The sequence below is a fragment of the Engystomops pustulosus genome, chromosome 4, assembly GCF_040894005.1.
Source record: "Engystomops pustulosus chromosome 4, aEngPut4.maternal, whole genome shotgun sequence".
Lineage (NCBI taxonomy): Eukaryota > Metazoa > Chordata > Amphibia > Anura > Leptodactylidae > Engystomops > Engystomops pustulosus.
Window position 1 is genome coordinate 85,009,314 of NC_092414.1, and position 16,305 is coordinate 85,025,618.

Consider the following 16,305-nt stretch of genomic DNA (forward strand, 5'->3'; position numbering starts at 1 on the left):
GACTTTGGCCTTTAAAACATAGGTTCTTTTTGGCAAGACTTTTTTCACTGAAAAATGTGTGCTGTAGTCCAAAATATACAATTCAGAACTTTATTGTTACAAGAAGTTTTATAGCCTTCAATTTTCACTCAGGACATTACTGTGTTTTTGTACATACGTTTAAATATGTAAAACTGTTGGCCAACATACAGCTAGTGAAATAAGCATTGAACACATCCCCCATTTTTCTAAGAAAATTTATTTCTAAAGGTGCTATTGCTATTGTTATTGTTATTCCACCAGGACCTGACCACAGTTTGGGGGCAGCTGGATTCCCAAGGACTGGAGTGTCTGGCTATAGTTGCAGTCAAGCACCAGAATATGTCATGATGGCTTGGTCCACAGGAAAAGGCCTCATCTACACCCATCAGGGCCAGCAGGGAAAACAAGCAGAGGGGGAATCCATGATACAGACAAGTGATCTCCCGGGGGCACTCCTGGTGTGTGTGGCAATGCATTCCCAGGCAGGTGGTGAAGAGGAGGCCTGTATTGTTAGCCGCAGGCCAGGGATCACACTGGGCAATGGAAATCTTGAAATAACTCACAGTCTCTTTAATCACAGACACAGTCCACACATCAGCAGGTAACAAGCTGAAAACAGTCCTTCTAGCAGGCACACACAAGGTAGTGGATATGATTCTGTTGTGGAGCAGGAATTTAAGACTAACTCAGCCTTGATCCAGTGGGCAGAAGGGTGGAATCAGGTGCCATGTTGGCTCTGATGCTTTGGCAGCAATCTATGTGCAGAGATGAATCTCTCCGAAGGAATAGATAAACTTCTCAGAGCACCGACTAACAACACTGAGACCCAGCACCTTGAAATAAGCCCCTATTTATAGATTCTTGCAGAGCTCATTAAAAAGCATGCTGAGCACCCAACCATCAGCCTGGGACTCTGTAGTAACGAAAACAAATGTTGCAACATAACTTAAGTATCACATTGTAACTCTGTTAACACTACATTTGAGAAGTACATGGCAACAAAGTATAACTATAGCAATTATTACTTGTCAAACCAAGGGAACTTTAGCCTTAAAGGTGAAATTAGTTTAAAGATGGCATGAGACGACTGGCCGAAACCTCTCCCGCCGACCAGGAAACTAACTGGAGCTAAATTTAGTTTTGACTCGTCCTGCAAAACCATCCAATCCACAATGACAAAGAAATGAAGCCATGAACGTCAATAAAGTAAGCTATGTATAATAATGAGAGAAACTTCCAAGCAAAACACCTCCCTACCCAGCCCCACACCCTGAGTCCGTCCAGCAAAAAATTATGCAAATAAAGATGAAGACAAGTGCCATCAAATTGTACAGCCCCGCAGTAAAAGGTCATGCAAAGTGGGTAGTCACAATAGTTACCAGACAAGCCGGACAGACGGGTGAGGGGGTGGGAGAGCCCCACACGTATCGCCACACACAGTGGCTTCCTCAGGGATCGCCACACACAGTGGCTTCCTCAGGGACCCCCGAGGAAGCCACTGTGTGTGGCGATACGCGTGGGGCTCTCCCACCCCCTCACCCGTCTGTCCGGCTTGTCTGGTAACTATCGGGCCTTATCATGTGCCCGACCCTCCCTTGGGTTTCAATATATAGGATCTTTTTCCTTTTTAATTGTTTTTATTGGTCTTTTGTTTGGTGTATTTGTTATTTGTTGTACATATTCAATAAAGATGGTTTTTTTGGTAAAGCACATGGTTGTTCTGCATTTTTGCTCAGTTTGCTCTTTTCATGTGCCCAGTTTTTTCTACTACATGTGTAGTTCTTCCTTGTGTTTTTAATAATGAGAGAAACTTAACACAAGTGATCCAAGAATCGTCACTCCCCAGTTTAGTGTGCTACCTGTGTTACCAGCCGGAAGGTAATGTGTTCAATACTTATTTCACCCGCTTTATGTAAACCGTAGAGGGTGCACTCTGTTTCACTTAAAAAAATAATATAGATATATATATATATATATATATATATATATACATACACTGTATATGCATTCAGAGCTGCCTTGAATTGAAAGCATACATTCCAATAGCTGTTTAGGGCTACACGGATGTATATTGCTAATTAACATTGTTTTATCTTCCAAATATTCCTAAAAATGGTTTCTCGTTTGCTTTTCAGATTATAAGCTGACAAACCTTGCAAGTGTAGAAGGAAAGTAACACTTGAGAACACTGGCAGCTGATAATTACTATCCTTTGTCAAGTGCTCTATATAACCCAAGCATTGTGAAGCCTGAAGATGATTACAGTACTCAGACACCAGCTCAATGAGCATTTCACTTTGTTAGGTAAATACTTCTTATTTAGTCTTTTTTCTTCTGGTTTACTACAGGAATTCTCTGCACAGCTTAACATCTTAATGCATTTCAAGCTCTATAGTTAATAGGCAAAGACTAAACTTAATAGGATATTTGGCTGTGAGTTGCTTTTTACCTGTTACAGATTTAGGCTCCCACAGTGGGCTTGAACGATTTGTCCAAGATTTAAATGGGGAGTATCTTTCAATGATTTCCTCTGATACTAGTATTCTATCCCATGCCGAGAAAGAATTATAGTGTCTCGGTGTATCCAAAGACAATGCATGGCAGGTTAGTAGAGCCTCATATGTACATTTACATAACCCAATGGATGTCTTTTTTTTTGAAAAAAAAGGGGGCCTTCCTTTTCTGTTTAACAGTTATTATCATTGAAGACTATTTTAGGTCCCAGAGCAAACATAAGAAATAATCTACAAAACACATCTATATAAACATATGTCTATATGTGGGAATAAGGGGTTGTCAGGAGTTTGAAAAACATGGCTGCTCTCTTCCAAGAACAGCTCCTCTCCTGACCATGGTTAGTGCATGTTACTGCGACTAAGCTCTATTCATCTCTATATGGCTGAGCTGCAATACCAATGCCAACAATGGCCAGTTGTGGTGCTGTTTATAGAAGAAAACTGCCATGTTTTTCACAGCCATATGTTCACACGAACGTATGCTTATAGGGTCATAGCCTGGTGGGTATAAGTTCGCCATGATGGAGAGGAGGAATGGTGATCGTTCCCTTCTCCATAGCGATGCATGTCCTATCTTATCCATGTGTACGGAACAGTACGTATCACTCCGTGCGGACATTGCCATCCACGGGGGACGTATGTACGGCCACAAGCTTGCGGACGCACATACGTCCCCCGACGGTTGTGTGCATGGGGCCTTAAACTTCCTTTAAATTAGTGTATGCATTTTCTGAAAATTCAAAAATGTTCACTTAGTAGCAGAAATAATCAATTTGTACGAACAAAGAGAGGACCGCACCTCCTGGTGTAATATTACCCTTATTAGAAAGAAGATATATACACAGGTTAGTAAAATTGTTATTTTAATACATCAGAGATTTGGTGATACCAGTACCATTAGAACATCTTTTTTTCCACCTACTGGGTTACAGTGGGACTAGTTCCCCCTTATGTATACCCAATCTGTATTTTTTTGAAGAATTTATGTAAGATGTGTACCAAAATGATTTGGCAAAAGTTGCACATCTGGCATGAGCCGACACTTGAGACAATTGTGATACATTTGTACACCAGACACTGATGTACCTACAATGATAGATTCCTTGTATATTCTATTTTAGTATGTCTATAACAATAATGGATTGTGATGTAGTGGCGATTTCTACCACAAGACTCATTATATGGGTTGAAGGATTTGATTTACTGTACAACTGGTGGAAAAACTTTATAGTGAAAATGAATGGAAAAGACCACAATGTTCAAAGCATTAACTATTCTATTATGCACAAGAACCACAGGAGCTCGAGAAGTGGAGTCATATAGTCCATGAGTCAGAATCAGATGAGTGAAACTAAAAGTCCAAATAAAAAACTTAATGATTCATCAGAGGAAAAATGCCAGTGGTGTAACACTAGAACAGTAGCTGGACATAATTAGAAAGTGGAAAAAGCAAGAACTAGTAATAAGACAGGAATGCTGGGGCTGGCATGTAACATCAACATATTGTTGATCATGTGAGGATTTGCCTGACTGAGGAAAGGAGAAGTACTAGAATGAAAACCCACATGGAAACACAAATGTCAACACTCGGGCTCCCCAGGAAGATCACAGAGTGCACATGTATGAGCCTGTGGCTAAGCAGCAAGACAAGTTCTTAAGCACGGACAAACCAATGATAGAAATGACAAGCATCACAGTAGGGTGCAAAAAGATGCTGCTATGTTAGAATATGTTCATGAGAGTTGAGACTGGCCAATTAAAAGGATATTTACTATGATTGTATGCCGCCTGAATATTGTCAAAATTGGAGTATAAGTGAAAGTGAAAAAGGGTTTATGAATAGAGATGAGCGAACATGCTCGTCCGAGCTTGATGCTCGGTCGAGCATTAGGGTACTCGAAACTGCTCGTTACTCGGACGAATACTTCGCCCGCTCGAGAAAATGGCAGCTCCCGCCGTTTTGCTTTTTGGCGGCCAGAAACAGAGCCAATCACAAGCCAGGAGACTCTGCACTCCACCCAGCATGACGTGGTACCCTTACACGTCGATAGCAGTGGTTGGCTGGCCAGATCAGGTGACCCTGGGATAGACTAGCCGCTGGCCGCGCTGCTCGGATCATTCTGTCTCTGGATGCCGCTAGGGAGAGAGCTGCTGCTGCTCAGGGAAAGCGTTAGGGTGTTCTATTAGCTTACTGTTAGGCAGGAGTGATTCTCAAAGAACCCAACAGCCCTTCTTAGGGCTACAATAACGTTCTACTTTTTTTATTTTAATTTGCATATTTTACCATTTTGTGAGGAATTAGCAGGGGGACTTGCTACCGTTGTGTTTAGCTCTTAGTGGCACACATATCCATAGCAAAGACCGAAGTGGGAAAATTCAGTAGGGGTTGGATTTCTATTAGGCAATAACTCAGTGTCATCTCATCTGGCATAGTACTGTGCTTCCTTTGATACTTGGCTAGAAAATAGCCATAGGAGAATGCAAACAGCTTCTTGAAGCCTACAGTAGCGTTCTATATATTTGATTTCTGGTTGATCTGCTGGTGGCTGTAGTTTCTGCAGTGCATGTACTTGCCAATTCTGAGCAATTTGTAGTGAGACTTGCGACCGCTGTGTTCTGCGCTTAGTGGCGCACATATCCATAGCAAAGGCTGAAGTGGCAAAATTCAGTAGGGGTTGGATTTCTATTAGGCAATAACTCAGTGTCATCTCATCTGGCATAGTACTGTGCTTCCTTTGATACTTGGCTAGAAAATAGCCATAGGAGAATACAAACAGCTTCTTGAAGCCTACAGTAGCGTTCTATATATTTGATTTCTGGTTGATCTGCTGGTGGCTGTAGTTTCTGCAGTGCATGTACTTGCCAATTCTGAGCAATTTGTAGTGAGACTTGCGACCGCTGTGTTCTGCGCTTAGTGGCGCACATATCCATAGCAAAGGCTGAAGTGGCAAAATTCAGTAGGGGTTGGATTTCTATTAGGCAATAACTCAGTGTCATCTCATCTGGCATAGTACTGTGCTTCCTTTGATACTTGGCTAGAAAATAGCCATAGGAGAATACAAACAGCTTCTTGAAGCCTACAGTAGCGTTCTATATATTTGATTTCTGGTTGATCTGCTGGTGGCTGTAGTTTCTGCAGTGCATGTACTTGCCAATTCTGAGCAATTTGTAGTGAGACTTGCGACCGCTGTGTTCTGCGCTTAGTGGCGCACATATCCATAGCAAAGGCTGAAGTGGCAAAATTCAGTAGGGGTTGGATTTCTATTAGGCAATAACTCAGTGTCATCTCATCTGGCATAGTACTGTGCTTCCTTTGATACTTGGCTAGAAAATAGCCATAGGAGAATACAAACAGCTTCTTGAAGCCTACAGTAGCGTTCTATATATTTGATTTCTGGTTGATCTGCTGGTGGCTGTAGTTTCTGCAGTGCATGTACTTGCCAATTCTGAGCAATTTGTAGTGAGACTTGCGACCGCTGTGTTCTGCGCTTAGTGGCGCACATATCCATAGCAAAGGCTGAAGTGGCAAAATTCAGTAGGGGTTGGATTTCTATTAGGCAATAACTCAGTGTCATCTCATCTGGCATAGTACTGTGCTTCCTTTGATACTTGGCTAGAAAATAGCCATAGGAGAATACAAACAGCTTCTTGATCTTGAAGCCTACAGTAGCGTTCTATATATTTGATTTCTGGTTGATCTGCTGGTGGCTGTAGTTTCTGCAGTGCATGTACTTGCCAATTCTGAGCAATTTGTAGTGGGACTTGCGACCGCTGTGTTCTGCGCTTAGTGGCGCACATATCCATAGCAAAGGCCGAAGTGGCAAAATTCAGTAGGGGTTGGATTTCTATTAGGCAATAACTCAGTGTCATCTCATCCGGCATAGTACTGTGCTTCCTTTGATACTTGGCTAGAAAATAGCCATAGGAGAATACAAACAGCTTCTTGATCTTGAAGCCTACAGTAGCGTTCTATATATTTGATTTCTGGTTGATCTGCTGGTGGCTGTAGTTTCTGCAGTGCATGTACTTGCCAATTCTGAGCAATTTGTAGTGAGACTTGCGACCGCTGTGTTCTGCGCTTAGTGGCGCACATATCCATAGCAAAGGCTGAAGTGGCAAAATTCAGTAGGGGTTGGATTTCTATTAGGCAATAACTCAGTGTCATCTCATCCGGCATAGTACTGTGCTTCCTTTGATACTTGGCTAGAAAATAGCCATAGGAGAATACAAACAGCTTCTTGATCTTGAAGCCTACAGTAGCGTTCTATATATTTGATTTCTGGTTGATCTGCTGGTGGCTGTAGTTTCTGCAGTGCATGTACTTGCCAATTCTGAGCAATTTGTAGTGGGACTTGCGACCGCTGTGTTCTGCGCTTAGTGGCGCACATATCCATAGCAAAGGCCGAAGTGGCAAAATTCAGTAGGGGTTGGATTTCTATTAGGCAATAACTCAGTGTCATCTCATCCGGCATAGTACTGTGCTTCCTTTGATACTTGGCTAGAAAATAGCCATAGGAGAATACAAACAGCTTCTTGATCTTGAAGCCTACAGTAGCGTTCTATATATTTGATTTCTGGTTGATCTGCTGGTGGCTGTAGTTTCTGCAGTGCATGTACTTGCCAATTCTGAGCAATTTGTAGTGGGACTTGCGACCGCTGTGTTCTGCGCTTAGTGGCGCACATATCCATAGCAAAGGCCGAAGTGGCAAAATTCAGTAGGGGTTGGATTTCTATTAGGCAATAACTCAGTGTCATCTCATCTGGCATAGTACTGTGCTTCCTTTGATACTTGGCTAGAAAATAGCCATAGCAATAGGATAGCATTGTTTGGTTTTAAAAACTCAAAAAAAAACAAAAAACACAAAAAAAAAAAAAAAACACAAAAAAAACCAAAAAAAAGTAAAAAAAAAAATAAAGTTATAACTCTCATTTTAAAAATGTTTAACCCGAGGGCTAGGGGTAGAGGACGAGGGCGGGGACGTGGGCGTCCAACTACTGCAGGGGTCAGAGGCCGTGGTCCTGGGCGGGGTGAGACACCACCTGCTGATGAGGGAGCAGGGGAACGCCGCAGAGCTACACTCCCTAGGTTCATGTCTGAAGTTACTGGGACTCGTGGTAGAGCACTGTTGAGGCCAGAACAGTGCGAACAGGTGATGTCGTGGATTGCTGACAATGCTTCGAGCAATTTGTCCACCACCAGTCAGTCTTCCACGCAGTCCACCCATGTCACCGAAATCGCCACTCCTCCAGCTCCTGCACCTCAGCCTCCTCCCCCCCAGTCTGCCCCCTCCCAGGAAAATTTGGCATTTGAACCGGCATACTCTGAGGAACTGTTTTCTGGACCCTTCCCACAGTCACAAACCACTTGTCCGGTTGCTGCTGAGCAATTTTCCGATGCCCAGGTTTTCCACCAGTCACAGTCTGTGGGTGATGATGACCTTCTTGACGTAGTGGAAGTGTGTAAAGAGGTGTCCGACGATGAGGAGACACGGTTGTCAGACAGTGGGGAAGTTGTTGTCAGGGCAGGAAGTCCGAGGGGGGAGCAGACTGAGGGATCGGAGGATGATGAGGTGACAGACCCAAGCTGGGTTGAGAGGCCGGGTGAACACAGTGCTTCTGAGACGGAGGAGAGTCCTCGACCTGAACAGGTTGGAAGAGGCAGTGGTGGGGCCAGACGGAGAGGCAGGGCCAGAGCTGGTGCATCAGCGCCACTGTCAACTAGTGAAGCTCCCGTGGTGAGGGCTCTTGCGGCGAGGGCTAGATCTTCAGAAGTGTGGAGGTTCTTTAAGGAAACACCGGATGACCGACGGACTGTGGTGTGCAACATTTGCCAAACCAGGCTCAGCAGGGGTTCCACCACTACTAGCTTAACTACCACCAGTATGCGCAGGCATATGAATGCTAAGCACCCCACTCAGTGGCAACAAGCCCGTTCACCTCCGGCCGTGCACACCACTGCTCCTTCCCCTGTGTCAGCTGCTAGTCAGCCCCCTGCCCAGGACCCTGGCACAAAAACCCCATCGTCGCCTCCACGATCCTCCACAGCATCCACCAGCGTTCAGCTCTCCATACCCCAGACGCTGGAGCGGAAACGCAAATATAGTGCAACCCACCCGCACGCCCAAGCCCTTAATGTGCACATCTCCAGATTGCTTAGCCTGGAGATGCTGCCCTATAGGCTAGTAGAGACCGAGGCCTTTCGCAACCTCATGGCGGCGGCCGCCCCTCGGTATTCGGTCCCCAGCCGCCACTACTTTTCCCGATGTGCCGTCCCAGCCCTGCACCAGCACGTGTCAGACAACATCATCCGTGCCCTGACCAACGCCGTTTCTGACAAGGTCCACCTGACCACGGACACGTGGACGAGTGCTGCCGGGCAGGGCCACTATATATCGCTGACGGCACATTGGGTTAACTTGGTGGAGGCTGGGACCGAGTCTGACCCTGGGGCTGCTCATATACTGCCGACGCCGAGGATTGCGGGGCCTACCTCGGTCCAGGTGTTTCAGGCCTACTATGCCTCCTCCTCCTCCCACCCCTCCTCCACCTCCTCCTCCGAACTACCATCCGTGGGCACGGCGCCATCAGTCGGTAGCTCTAGGCACAGCAGCAGTGCCGTCGCTAAGCGACAGCAGGCGGTGCTCAAACTGCTGAGCCTAGGCGACAAAAGGCACACCGCCCAAGAGCTATTACAGGGCATCACGGCGCAGACTGATCTGTGGCTGGCACCGCTGAACCTCAAGCCGGGAATGGTTGTGTGTGACAACGGCCGTAACCTGGTGGCGGCTCTGCAACTCGGCAGACTGACACATGTGCAGCGTTTCCTCAAGACATACCCCAATCTGTCTGATTTGCTCACGAAGGTGCGCCGCATCTGTGCGCATTTCAGGAAGTCCAGCCCAGATGCTGCCACTCTCAGGGCAGCGCAGCGCCGCCTCCAACTGCCCGCTCACCGACTGTTGTGCGACGTGCCCACGAGGTGGAATTCAACACTGACCATGTTATCCAGAGTTTACCAGCAGCGCAGAGCGATTGTAGACTGCCAGATGTCAACTTCCACCAGAACTGGTAGTCAGGTCAGTCAGCTTCCTCAAGTCTACAATGAGGAGTGGACGTGGATGTCTGATATCTGTCAGGTGCTGAGTAACTTTGAGGAGTCAACACAGATGGTCAGTGGCGATGCCGCCATCATCAGCCTCACCATCCCGCTGCTTGGCCTGTTGAAAAACTCTCTGGTCAGCATGAAGTCGGAAGCTTTGCGCTCGTCACAAGAGACGGGGGAAGAATATTCCCTTGTTGATAGCCAAAGCACCCTGAGGTCTGTTTCTCAGCGCATATCGGAGGAGGTGGAGGTGGAGGAGGATGAGGAGGAAGAGGAGGAGAATGTTGGCGAGACACAAGAGGGGACCATTGTTGAGTCCTTCACTGTTCAGCGTGTATGGGCAGAAGAAGAGGAGTTGGAGGAGTTGGAGGAGGAGGAAATGGACAGTCAGGCCAGTGAGGGGAGTGAATTCTTACGCGTTGGTACTCTGGCGCATATGGCAGATTTCATGCTAGGCTGCCTATCCCGTGACCCTCGCGTTCAAAGAATTTATTCCAGCACCGATTACTGGGTGTTCACTCTCCTGGACCCACGGTACAAGCAAAATCTTCCCACTCTCATCCCTGGAGAGGAAAGGAGTGTGAGAATGCATGAATACCAGCAGGCCCTGGTGCACAAGCTGAAACAGTATTTCCCTTCTGACAGCGCTAGCGGCAGAGTGCGTAGTTCTGCGGGACAAGTAGCGAGGGAGAGTAGGCGAGCAGGCAGCTTGTCCAGCACTGGCAAGGGTACGCTTTACAAGGCTTTTGCCAGCTTTATGTCACCCCAGCAAGACACTGTCACCTGTCCCCAGTCTCGGCAGAGTAGGGCTGATCTTTACAGAAAGATGGTGAGGGAGTACGTAGCTGACCATACCATCGTCCTAAATGATCACACAGCTCCCTACAACTACTGGGTTTCAAAGCTGGACATGTGGCACGAACTGGCGCTGTACGCCTTGGAGGTTCTTGCCTGCCCTGCCGCTAGCGTCTTGTCCGAGCGGGTTTTCAGTGCAGCTGGTGGCATCATCACCGATAAGCGTACACGCCTGTCGACTGACAGCGCTGACAGGCTGACGCTTATTAAAATGAATAAAGGCTGGATTTCTCAGAATTTCCAATCTCCACCAGGTGAAGGAAGCTCAACCTGAATAATTGATCCACTCCTCCTCCTCCTCCTCATTTTCCTCCTTCTCCTCCTCTTTGTACAGTAAAGCAGAGGAAAATGGCTATTTTTTGACAGGGCCCACTGGCTCTTGCTATAGTACTTCATGCATTTAATTTTTCTGGAGGGCCACCTACCCGGTCCTCTGTTTGAAACAATTTTTGTGAGTGCCACATACAGGCACTCAATCTATTCCATTTTTCTGGAGGGCCACCTACCCGGTCCTCTGTTTTAAAAAATTTTTGGGACTGCCACATACAGGCACTCAATCTATTCCATTTTACTGCAGGGCCACCTACCTGCTCCTCTGGTTTGAACAATTTTTGGGACTGCCACATACAGGCACTCAATCTATTCCATTTTACTGGAGGGCCACCTACCTGCTCCTCTGGTTTGAACAATTTTTGGGACTGCCACATACAGGCACTCAATCTATTCCATTTTACTGCAGGGCCACCTACCTGCTCCTCTGGTTTGAACAATTTTTGGGACTGCCACATACAGGCACTCAATCTATTCCATTTTACTGGAGGGCCACCTACCTGCTCCTCTGGTTTGAAACATTTTTGGGACTGCCACATACAGGCACTCAATCTATTCCATTTTACTGCAGGGCCACCTACCTGCTCCTCTGGTTTGAACAATTTTTGGGACTGCCACATACAGGCACTCAATCTATTCCATTTTACTGCAGGGCTACCTACCTGCTCCTCTGGTTTGAACAATTTTTGGGACTGCCACATACAGGCACTCAATCTATTCCATTTTACTGCAGGGCCACCTACCTGCTCCTCTGGTTTGAACAATTTTTGGGACTGCCACATACAGGCACTCAATCTATTCCATTTTACTGCAGGGCCACCTACCTGCTCCTCTGGTTTGAACAATTTTTGGGACTGCCACATACAGGCACTCAATCTATTCCATTTTACTGCAGGGCCACCTACCTGCTCCTCTGGTTTGAACAATTTTTGGGACTGCCACATACAGGCACTCAATCTATTCCATTTTACTGGAGGGCCACCTACCTGCTCCTCTGGTTTGAAACATTTTTGGGACTGCCACATACAGGCACTCAATCTATCCCATTTTACTGGAGGGCCACCTACCTGCTCCTCTGGTTTGAAAAATGTTTGGGACTGCCACATACAGGCACTATCCAAATTAAATTGTCTCCATAGCAGCCTCCACACGTTGTCTCCATTGCTACCTCCAAAAGTCGTCCATATAGCTGCCTCCATACATCGTCCCTTTATCAAACGAGGTGTGTCAGGCAGAAATTTGGGTTGTTTTCATGGATTCCACATCAAAGTTGTTAACTTTGTCGCCACCCTGCTGTGTAATCCCCAAAATATACTGGCAAACTTTTACCATTTAGGGATATTATTTCAGCGCTTCTTGCGCATCTGTTTACATTCCCCTCACCCGGCATATCCTAAACTTATAAGAACGCTACTACACTTGATCTTATACAAAAGGTTCTTAGAAGTGCTGTTTGGGGAGTAGCCTAGAGACAGGGGCTTGGATTGGCGAAAGCTCGCCTGGCAGCGGAACGCCAGCTCCATGCGCATCATGCGCTTCTTGCGCATCTGTTTACATTCCCCTCACCCGCCATATCCCAAACTTATAAGAACGCTACTACACTTAACTTGGTGCAGGCTGGGACCGAGTCTGACCCTGGGGCTGGTCATATACTGCCGACGCAGAGAATTGCGGGGCCTACCTCGGTCCAGGTCTCAAAGGCCTACTATACCTCCTCCCACCCCTCCTCCACCTCCTCCTCCTCCGAATTACCATCCGTGGGCATGGCGCCATCAGTCGGTAGCTCTAGGCACAGCAGCAGTGCCGTCGCTAAGCGACAGCAGGCGGTGCTGAAACTGCTGAGCCTAGGCGATAAAAGGCACACCGCCCAAGAGCTATTACAGGGCATTCCACATCAAAGTTGTTAACTTTGTCGCCACCCTGCTGTGTAATCCCCAAAATATACTTGCAAACTTTTACCATTTAGGGATATTATTTCAGCGCTTCTTGCGCATCTGTTTACATTCCCCTCACCCGGCATATCCTAAACTTATAAGAACGCTACTACACTTGATCTTATACAAAAGGTTCTTAGAAGTGCTGTTTGGGGAGTAGCCTAGAGACAGGGGCTTGGATTGGCGAAAGCTCGCCTGGCAGCGGAGCGCCAGCTCCATGCCAAGATCCAACTAACATAGTTTTAACTGCAGCACCTTTAATCTACTACTAGTTCACTGCCTCCATACATGGTCCCCTTATCAAACGAGCTGTGTCAGGCAGAATTTTGGGTTGTTTTCATGGCTTCCATGTTAACTTTGTCGCCACCCTGCTGTGTAATCCACAAAATATACTGGCAAACTTTTATCATGTACCGATATTATTTGAGCGCTTCTTGCTCACCTCCTTTGGTTCCTCTCTGCCACCCATTGGTTTGAAGCCTGAGTCCATTTAGGGTATGTCGCCATGCCACTCTCTAGCCTGCCGCTGCTGCCGCTGCCTCTGCATGAAGTCCCCTATAGTGTCAGGGTCAATTATTGGATGTTTTAGATGCTATCTAGCTTCATTCTGTCACTCTGTCATGGCCATGCTGTTGCCCATAATTTTGGCATAATGGTGCGATTATGCAGCCTCAGAGGTATCCATGCATGCTGCCCCTGCTGTTTCCTGTCCATTTCCGTGGTGTTTCCATCCTTTTCTGAGGTTCCCAGGTGTTTGGCCAAGCTTCCCTGTGCAGAGCCTTGGTCCCCTTGAAAAATGCTCGAGTCTCCCATTGACTTCAATGGGGTTCGTTATTCGAGACGAGCACTCGAGCATCGGGAAAAGTTCGTCTCGAATAACGAGTACCCGAGCATTTTAGTGTTCGCTCATCTCTATTTATGAACATAGATATAACAAAAAGAGATTGGAAATACCCCATATTACAGATCATTTCTGCTAAATAGTAAAAATCAATTTGAGATTAGAATTTATAAAAACAGAATTAAGATCAAACTAAAATGAAGATACTTAGATAATATAAATAAAGATTTGTTATTATCATTATGTTTTTTTTTTCTTTTTACTAAGCAACTAAACTTGACCGATTTTAAGATTGTAACTGATTTTAAGCTTAACAGTCTTTTTAAAGGATCAGTCTTTTTAAATGGTCATCATACCTGATGCCTTACCCAACTTTGTCTTTCCAACTCAGATCATTTTTTTTACTAGGTTATATGCAACTACTAGTGCAAAGATGATGACTCTGTCTCTGCTAAGTGGATTTCCTGGCTGCTTTAGCTAGATGAATCCATAAGTTACCCAGCAAACTATGTCATTTACACATACAACTTGTATTGAAGAAAACATGCTATTTACCAGCTACACACATGGGAAATTAAAAAGTTATAGCTTTTAGAATGTACTGGGTGGGCCATTTATTTGGATACACTGAAATAAAATGGGAATGAATGGTGATATCAACTTCCTGATTGTGGCACAATTTAATATGGGAGGGGGGAATCTTTTCAAGATGTGTGTTGACTGTGGCGCCCATTTTGAAGTTGGCCATTTTGGATCCACCTTTTTTTCCAATGGGAAGAGAGTCATGTAACGCATTGAACCTGTTGAGAATTTTACAAGAAAAACAATAACGTGCTTGGTTTTGAAGTAAATTTACTTTTTCATGAGTTATTTACAACTACTGACTACTTAAAAAATGTGTTAAAAGCGCTGCCCAATGTGTTGGATTGTCAATGTAACCCTCTTCTCCCACTCTTCATATACTGAGAGAAACATTGCAAAAGAATGGCTTGCACAGGCTTCCAGTATCCATTGTTTCAGATGCTGCACCTCTCGTATCTTCACAGCATAGACAATTACCTTTAGATGATTAATGAAAGAATAAAGGTGTTAAAACCAAGCACACTATTGTTTTTCTTGAGAAATTCTCAATAAGTTTGATGTGTTACATGACACTCTTCCCATTGGAAAAAAGATGGATCCAAAATGACCCACTTCAACATGGCCTTTATGGTCAACACCCATCTTCCCCCCTCCTATATTTTAATGTGCCACAAACAGGAAGTTGATATCACCAATATTCCCATTTTATTTAAATGTATCCATATAAATGGCCCACCCTGCAGTTAAAAATAAAATTGCCATGTTCTGAAGGTTAATGCTAGTTACATCATGAAAGGGCTTATGCCAGGTTCAATATTTATAGGTTGGTCTGTTTATTCATTAGGAAATTTAATTTTAATTTTATAAGAGGTTAAGTTTTATATATATACTTTTTTTGGAAAAAGGACTGACTAAAAAATGCACATTTTTTGTTCCATTTTTATTAGTATTGCCTGCATGAACAGTGAATATGAAACTGCCAACCATGTCACATAAGAAGAGCCTCAGCATTTAACCCAAAAACCACCATCTTAGGTCACTGTGTAAGTTACAGTAAACAGTTTTTAAGTGTACCTCCAAATTCAAGTATAATAAACCAGGAACACTTATTCATAGATCCAGGAACCGTGAATATGATAATCTTTTTATATTTTTGTCAATGGCCTTCTTCCTTATACTAATGAGCATGAGTGGCTAACATAGCCCATCTGTAAAGCCAAATCACAGAGGGGCTAGATTAGCCCCTTAGGCTCACTTGCATAATTTTAAAATCCTGCTCAGCTCAGCATGATTCATCGGTCCAGTACTATACAAAAATTGGAAAATACCTGCCAAACAACCCTTGTGGCACACTCTGCCATAAAACCCTGACTGGTTGAGGGATGCAGTGATAATTGACTTTGTGGAACTTTCTCCCATCTTCCTACTGCATCTCTGGAACTCTGCCACAGTGAACTTAGGGTTCATCTTTACCTCTCTTACCAAGATTCTTTTCCCATGATTGCTTCGTTTGGCTGGACAGCCAGGTTGAGGGAGAGGTGTGGTTGTCCCAAACTTCTTCCATTTAAGGATTATGGAGGCCACTGTGCTCTCAGGACCTTGAATGCTGCAGAAATTCTTTGGTAACCTTGCCACAATTCTGTCTCTGTGCTTCTTGAGCCATTCCACAGTTGACAGTTGTATACCTTTCCTAATGATGTCCAATCAGTTTAGTTAGACACAGGTGGGCTCCAATGAAGGAGCAGAAGGAAATGGACAGCACGTGAGTTAAGTATTAGTGTCACATCAAAGTACCTGAATACTTATGACCATGTGATATTTTAGTTTTTTTTGTTTAACAAATTAGCAAAATAACTACATTTCAGTTTTTTGTCAAGATGGAGTACATAGTATATATTAATGAGCAAAAAAAAGAACTTTTTTGATCTTACTAACTAGCTGCAACGACTGCAGTGAAAAATTTTAAGGGTCTGAATACTTTCTGTACCCACTGTATATTAATAAAATGTGTAAGGTTTAACTAATTATTTTAAAAGTGAAAGATCAACATGCTATAGGTTTAATAGATTAATTATACATTTTAATATACAAATATATACTACCGTATATACTCGTGTATAAGCC